This window comes from Erinaceus europaeus, chromosome 14 (genome assembly GCF_950295315.1).
Source record: "Erinaceus europaeus chromosome 14, mEriEur2.1, whole genome shotgun sequence".
NCBI classification, from domain to species: Eukaryota; Metazoa; Chordata; class Mammalia; order Eulipotyphla; family Erinaceidae; genus Erinaceus; species Erinaceus europaeus.
In genome coordinates, this window is record NC_080175.1 from 74,971,891 (window position 1) to 74,977,890 (window position 6,000).

A 6,000-nucleotide genomic window follows, 5' to 3' on the forward strand; every position below is an offset into this window, starting at 1 on the left:
GTCCTATCAAAAACAAAATATAAATGGTGGGGGGATGGCCTCTGGAAGTGGTGGATTCATAGTGCCGGGACTGAGTCCCAGCGGTAACCCTGGTGGCAATAAAAAAATAAAGTAAAAAAAAAAAAAAAAGAATACAAATAGTTCTTAGTTAATGATGGGTTCTGTGCCTGAGAGCTGATAGATTAATGAATTTGTCAGTAAATGAGGAGCCAGCCCTTACAGTATTTCCACACAGTTCCTACCACCAGAATTCCTTATCTCATCCCCTCCCCTGATAGCTTTCCTACTCTTTATCCCTCTGGGAGTATGGACCCAGGGCATTATGGGGTGCAGAAGGTGGAAGGTCTGGCTTCTGTAATTGCTTCCCCACTGAACACGGGTGTTGGCAGGTTTATCCATACTCCCAGCCTGTTTCTCTCTTTCCCTAGTGGGGCAGGGTTCTAGGGAGGTGGGGCTCCAGGACATATTGGTGGGGTCGTCTGCCCAGGGAAGTCCAGTTGGCATCATGTTAGCATCTTGAACCTGGTGGCTGAAAGAAGAGTTAATGTATAAAGCCAAACAAATTGTTGACTAATTATGAACCTAAAGACTGGAATAGTTCATTTCTCTGACCATCACAATTTTTAGAAGAGAGACACCTGCAGCCCTGCTTCACCACTTGGAAAGCTTTCCCCCTGCAGGTGGGGACCCTGTCTCTGGGTTCTTAATTTAATCAGGTCCGCAATGTTCCTTTTGCCACTCACAGGCTTGGAGAATGGGATGTGGATACCTTTGAAGGAGAATACTTTTGCCAGACTCAGGTCTCTAGCTTCACACAGTCTCTGCACATGAGCTTCTCAGCTCCCTGCCCACCACTCAGCCTGACTGTCACTGGAACCCACCCCTTTCTGTTGTCTCTGTGGCCAGACTAGTATGTCTCTGCCTTCCCCCAGGCCCCACCTGCAGAAGGGGAACTTCATGAGTGGTGGAACAGTGCCACAGTTGTTTCTGTCCTCTCTCTGCCTCTCACCTATAAAAAAAGGAAAAATGTTTTTTGGAATAATATGGATGGCTAGGAAGAGGAAAAGAGGGAGAGAGAAAGAAAGGGCAGAAATAAAATTTTATGCGCACACAAGTAGACTCCCTTTGGGTATGGTCATTGGTAGCAATGTATGTGAGCAGAGGCTGGTTTGCAAATTCTCTTACTGACTTAATTCCCTGAGTCACAAATAATCCTTCACTATGCCTTCTCTTAACCTCTTACCAAAACATATAGCACAACACTGAAGCTAGTTATTTTAACTGACATTTTAAAATACTCAGATTCTGGGGCCAGGTGGTAGCACACCCGGTTAAGCACACATGTTATAATGTGGTAGGACCCGGGTTTGAGCCTGTGGTCCCCACCTATAGGAGGAAAGCTCTGTGAGTGGTGAAGCAGGGCTGCAGTTCTCTGTCTCTCTTCCTATCTCCCCCTTCCCTCTCAATTTCTGACTGTCTCTATCCAATAAATAAATAAAGATAATTAAAAAAAATACTCAGATTCTTCGTTTTGTTTTTTCCTTTTTGCCACCAGGGTTGTTGCTGGGACCCAGTGGCAGCACTATGAATCCATTGCTCCTGGCGGCTATCTTTCTTTCTTTATTCCTTCCTTTCTCACTTTTAAATTAGCTAGGGCAGAAAGAAATTGAGAGGAGTGGGATATAGAGAGAGAGAGAGAAAGATAGACACCTGCAGACCTGCTTCACCTCTTGTGAAGCTTTCCCCCTGCAGGTGGACACAGAGCTATTCCTATAATTAACTTTTAGACTCTAAGCCTAGTTCATGGATACCACAAGGCCAAGAGGGTTAGCAAATGGAGATCAATCAGGACAAAGGGATGCACATATTGATTTTCAGTGATACACACCTGAACTTCTGTAGTGTATAATGCAATGACACTTTAGTAAGTGAGCACAGATATATGTGTATGTATTAATGTTTTTTTAAAAAATGCAAAACTCTTAATGAACATACTTTAATACTATTATAAGATACAATTTTTCCACCAGCATAATGTTTGTTATTATTTATTACTTGCAGAATATCACTGATGCACTTGATCATTTTTTTATTAGATTTTTAATCTCTTGATCTATTAGGCTTTTTTTTTCACCTGGTGCAACTTTTGCTATTGTGTTTATTGTTTATAGAGAGATATTTTTTATGTACTGGACAAAACTTTTAATAGGTCCAAGATAAGGGATCTTGGTGCATATTTGGATTAAAATGGTAGAGTGGTGAAGCTGGGGAAGCAGCTCGACTGGTTAACATTCATGACTTAAGGTTCCAGTTCAATTCCCAGCACTGCATGTACCAGAGTGGTACTCTGACTTCCTTGCTCTCTCTCTCCCTTCCTCCTTCCCTTCCTGTCCATCCCTTTCTCTCATCTGAAATCTCATATGTAATAAATAAAATAAGATCTTTAAAACATAAAAGTGGTGGAAAAGAAATATCCAACCCTGGCATCAGGTATGAAGTAGGTCTCAGAAAGTGTTATCTTCCTGTTTCTTTTCCAAAGGACTCAGCCTGGGAAGACTGAACATCCACCTTCTAATCTCAGGTGGCAAATTCAAGCAGAGTCACTTAGCCACTGGTTCCTCAAGTTTTGATTAAGATAGCTAACTGCTAGGCAGCATTTATTGTGAGGTGTAAGTAAGAACAAAATAAGTCCTTTGTTGGGCTGACAGTGCTATAAGGAGCCTTGGAAAGAAATGTAAGAATCCTTTCGATCTGGCACTGTGATGCACACATGGGGTGAAGCAACTACTTGGGGATATTAATTTAATATATCTTTTAAAAATGAGAGCAGGAGGCATTAAAAAAGGTTTATGTGAACGGTTGGCAGGCAGAGGAGTCACAATTCATCAGGCAAATGAATGGTTATTATCTAGCATAGAACAGCAGTGAGGCCGGGTGGCGGTGCACCTCATTGAGCACACACGTTACCATGCATAAGGACAGGTGTTCAAACCCACAGTTCCCACCTGCAGGGGGACACTTCATCAAGGTGGAGCAGTTCTCCCTCTCCCTCTGTCCATTCCATACAGTTTTTGTCCCTGTCCAATGGGGGTGGGTAGTGACACAGGCAAGATAGAGATGCCCTTTGATTTGAACCGTTTGGGAGACACAAACTTCAGTCTTCAGTGCCTTCCCTTTTCTGTTTGGGGGCCCCTCTGCCCTGAACCCTACTCTGGGGCAGTCCTCCCATGGTTTCCCACCCTGCCTGGGCTACTCTTAGGCGCCCCTGGCTCAGCTCTGTCTGCCTCAGGTTCCTTTCTCTGTAAACAAACATGCCTGCCATCAAATCTAGGGTTGGCTGTTGGTTCTGCCAATAGCATGTGTCCCCAACTCCACTTCTTTGGCTCCTTCTTGTTACACAAATCTCAGCCCAAAACTCACCAAAGAGAGATATTTTCTGACCCCTTTTCTAGGAAGGAAGCCGCATTCACTCCCATAATCTACAATTTGCTTTATTCTAGTGTTTTGCTATACACAGCATCCCTAAATATTTGCTGTTCTCTTGCAGAAAACTTCTCACAAAAGAATAGTACCTGTCTGAATACTTGTGCTCAAATACTTTTTTTGGCTAACCAAAAATAAGTAAATAAAAATAAAAAGACCCTAAAACTGAAATATATTTAAATAATTTTATTCTAAAAAGAAATCACAAAATCCAGTTTCAGGTTAAATGATATTTTAGTCTTAAAAGTAACAAAGGAGGGAGATTTTAAAGTTGTAAATTGAAAATGCATTCCTGATTTCCAGATGACACATGCAAAGTCATATGTAGTAATAGTAACAACCAAAAGGATCTTTTAACCAGCAGTACAAATGTTCTACTTGATTTGAAGCAATTCTCATTCCCAAATGCCAATTTGAAAGATTCCCCAAAAGACTTTGCAGCCACTGACAAAGTTTATTTGAAAACGTAGTTTAAAATTGCACAAATATAAATACATTTTAGTAATGTGAAAAAGGGAAGACATGCTTCCAAGAAGAGTACAAAAATACTACCTTAATCTTGATACTTTGCAAGTTATAAGCCAAGTGAATAAATTAAACACATCCATGTGATAAGAGGTTATTTCATGGTAGTCATTTTATTTCAAATAACAATGCAAGGAAGTACTAAGATGAAGTCTTAATACTCAACAGAGTTGCGCTATGATACATAATATCTTGTTAACTACACAGATACATTATTTCCTAATAGCCCAATCACGTTTACTCCCCCATTCCCATTGCCACTTATTTACTATAATTCACTTAATTTGGATTGGCTTTAATGCAGAAATTCAGTGTCAACATTTCACGTTAATTTTGTTCTGTGTTAACTTGTTTTAGCTGGAACATGAAATCCTAAGGTCTTCAGTATCATGGAGCAAGATAAGGAAGCATTACAGAAGAACTTATCTCAAAATGATAATTTTAGGTTAGACTAGATATGCAGTCTCTGTAGATATACAAAAAATATATAAATGCCTTCTCTCAATAATTAATAAATGTTTGTTATAATTTGTAAAAATTTTACTAAATTGATCTGTTTTAATGTTTTTTTTTCCCAACTAATGTAAACAAATTTGTACAATGAAAATTGAGGAGGGTTTGGGTTAAATGTTCTAAGGGGAGAGGTTAAAAAAATGGGTAAAAATTTAGGTTTTCTGTATGTCTTCTGACTAGTGGGAACATTCTATCATTCAGAATGTATTCTACATTTCTGACGTGGCACAATGCTTTAATTGCATCTATGCAAACATCTTATTTATCTCAATGAAAACGTCAAACTACTTAATTGTGTATTTCCCTAGTTTGTTGTATGTGTTGCCATAAAATTCAAAGAAAAAAATCTTACCTATATTGTATTATCATTCAGCAGAGAACTGTCTCATTGTTGTTTTCCATTTTAATATTATTTTGAAAGCACTTTGCTAAAAGTGTTCCCCAGAATTTGAAAGTTCATTTCTCTTGTAGAGAACAAGCTGAACAAAGAATTCTGGAACTCCTGTTTCCACTGTATCATCTTAGTATTTCTGCAGAGACTTCAAGTAGTGGAAGCCTTTTTCCATGGCAGAATACCACATGAAAGTTTGTTCAAACTCATATTTTCATTTTTTTCTCCTCTTACGTATTTAATGCCTCTACACAGTTATTTTTTTGCTGTGCATTTGGTGAGTTCTGACTTTAAAGTAGGATGTGTGTGTGTGTGTGTGTGTGTGTGTAGTGTGAGGGTGTATGAATGGTGACACAGGTGTTACTAACATAAGACCTCCATTTTGTTTTATTGAACTGTGTTCCTTCCATTTTTTGTTCTCCTTGTCCTTGTTTTTCCATAAAAGAGGGGTAACAGTAAATGGCAATGAGAGGATATCAGAATTGGTTTTGAGTAATTGAGAGCTTCATTGCCTCTGAATGTTGGTATTCTTAGACGTGCTAATCAAATTCAGTTTCTCCAGTGATGTGGGCCCAAGTAGTTCTCCTACCAAATAAATAGGGTCGTATCAAGGATGGTGTAACCCTTCATGCACTGTGACATTTGTGGAAATAAAGGCTCATGTTCACTTTGCCTTGTGAGGATTTTCATGTGCTTGGAGTGATCCCAACCTGTCTACTTTCTTTATTATTTTTAATTTATTTCTAGATTTTTAGGAAGAAAAAACATGATTCAGAACTTATCTTCCTAAACTGTGCTAATCGACATGATTTATTCTGTTACATTAAGACACATAGACTTTATTTCAATTTGAGGTTTGTTGTGACTCAACTGACCTGTAAAAAAATTATTTTGGATGGCTTACCTGGACTTCTTAGAAAATTATTTTGATGCTGGCTGTGACACTGCATACACCAGATGTATGACTATTTGTGAAGTTCAATGGGATAGCCTGAAAATAATCTCAAGGATTGAATTTTAAAAGCAAATAGAAGATCTGTAACACAAAGTTCATGAAAATGTTTCCTTGTCCACAAACAAGGGAAAAA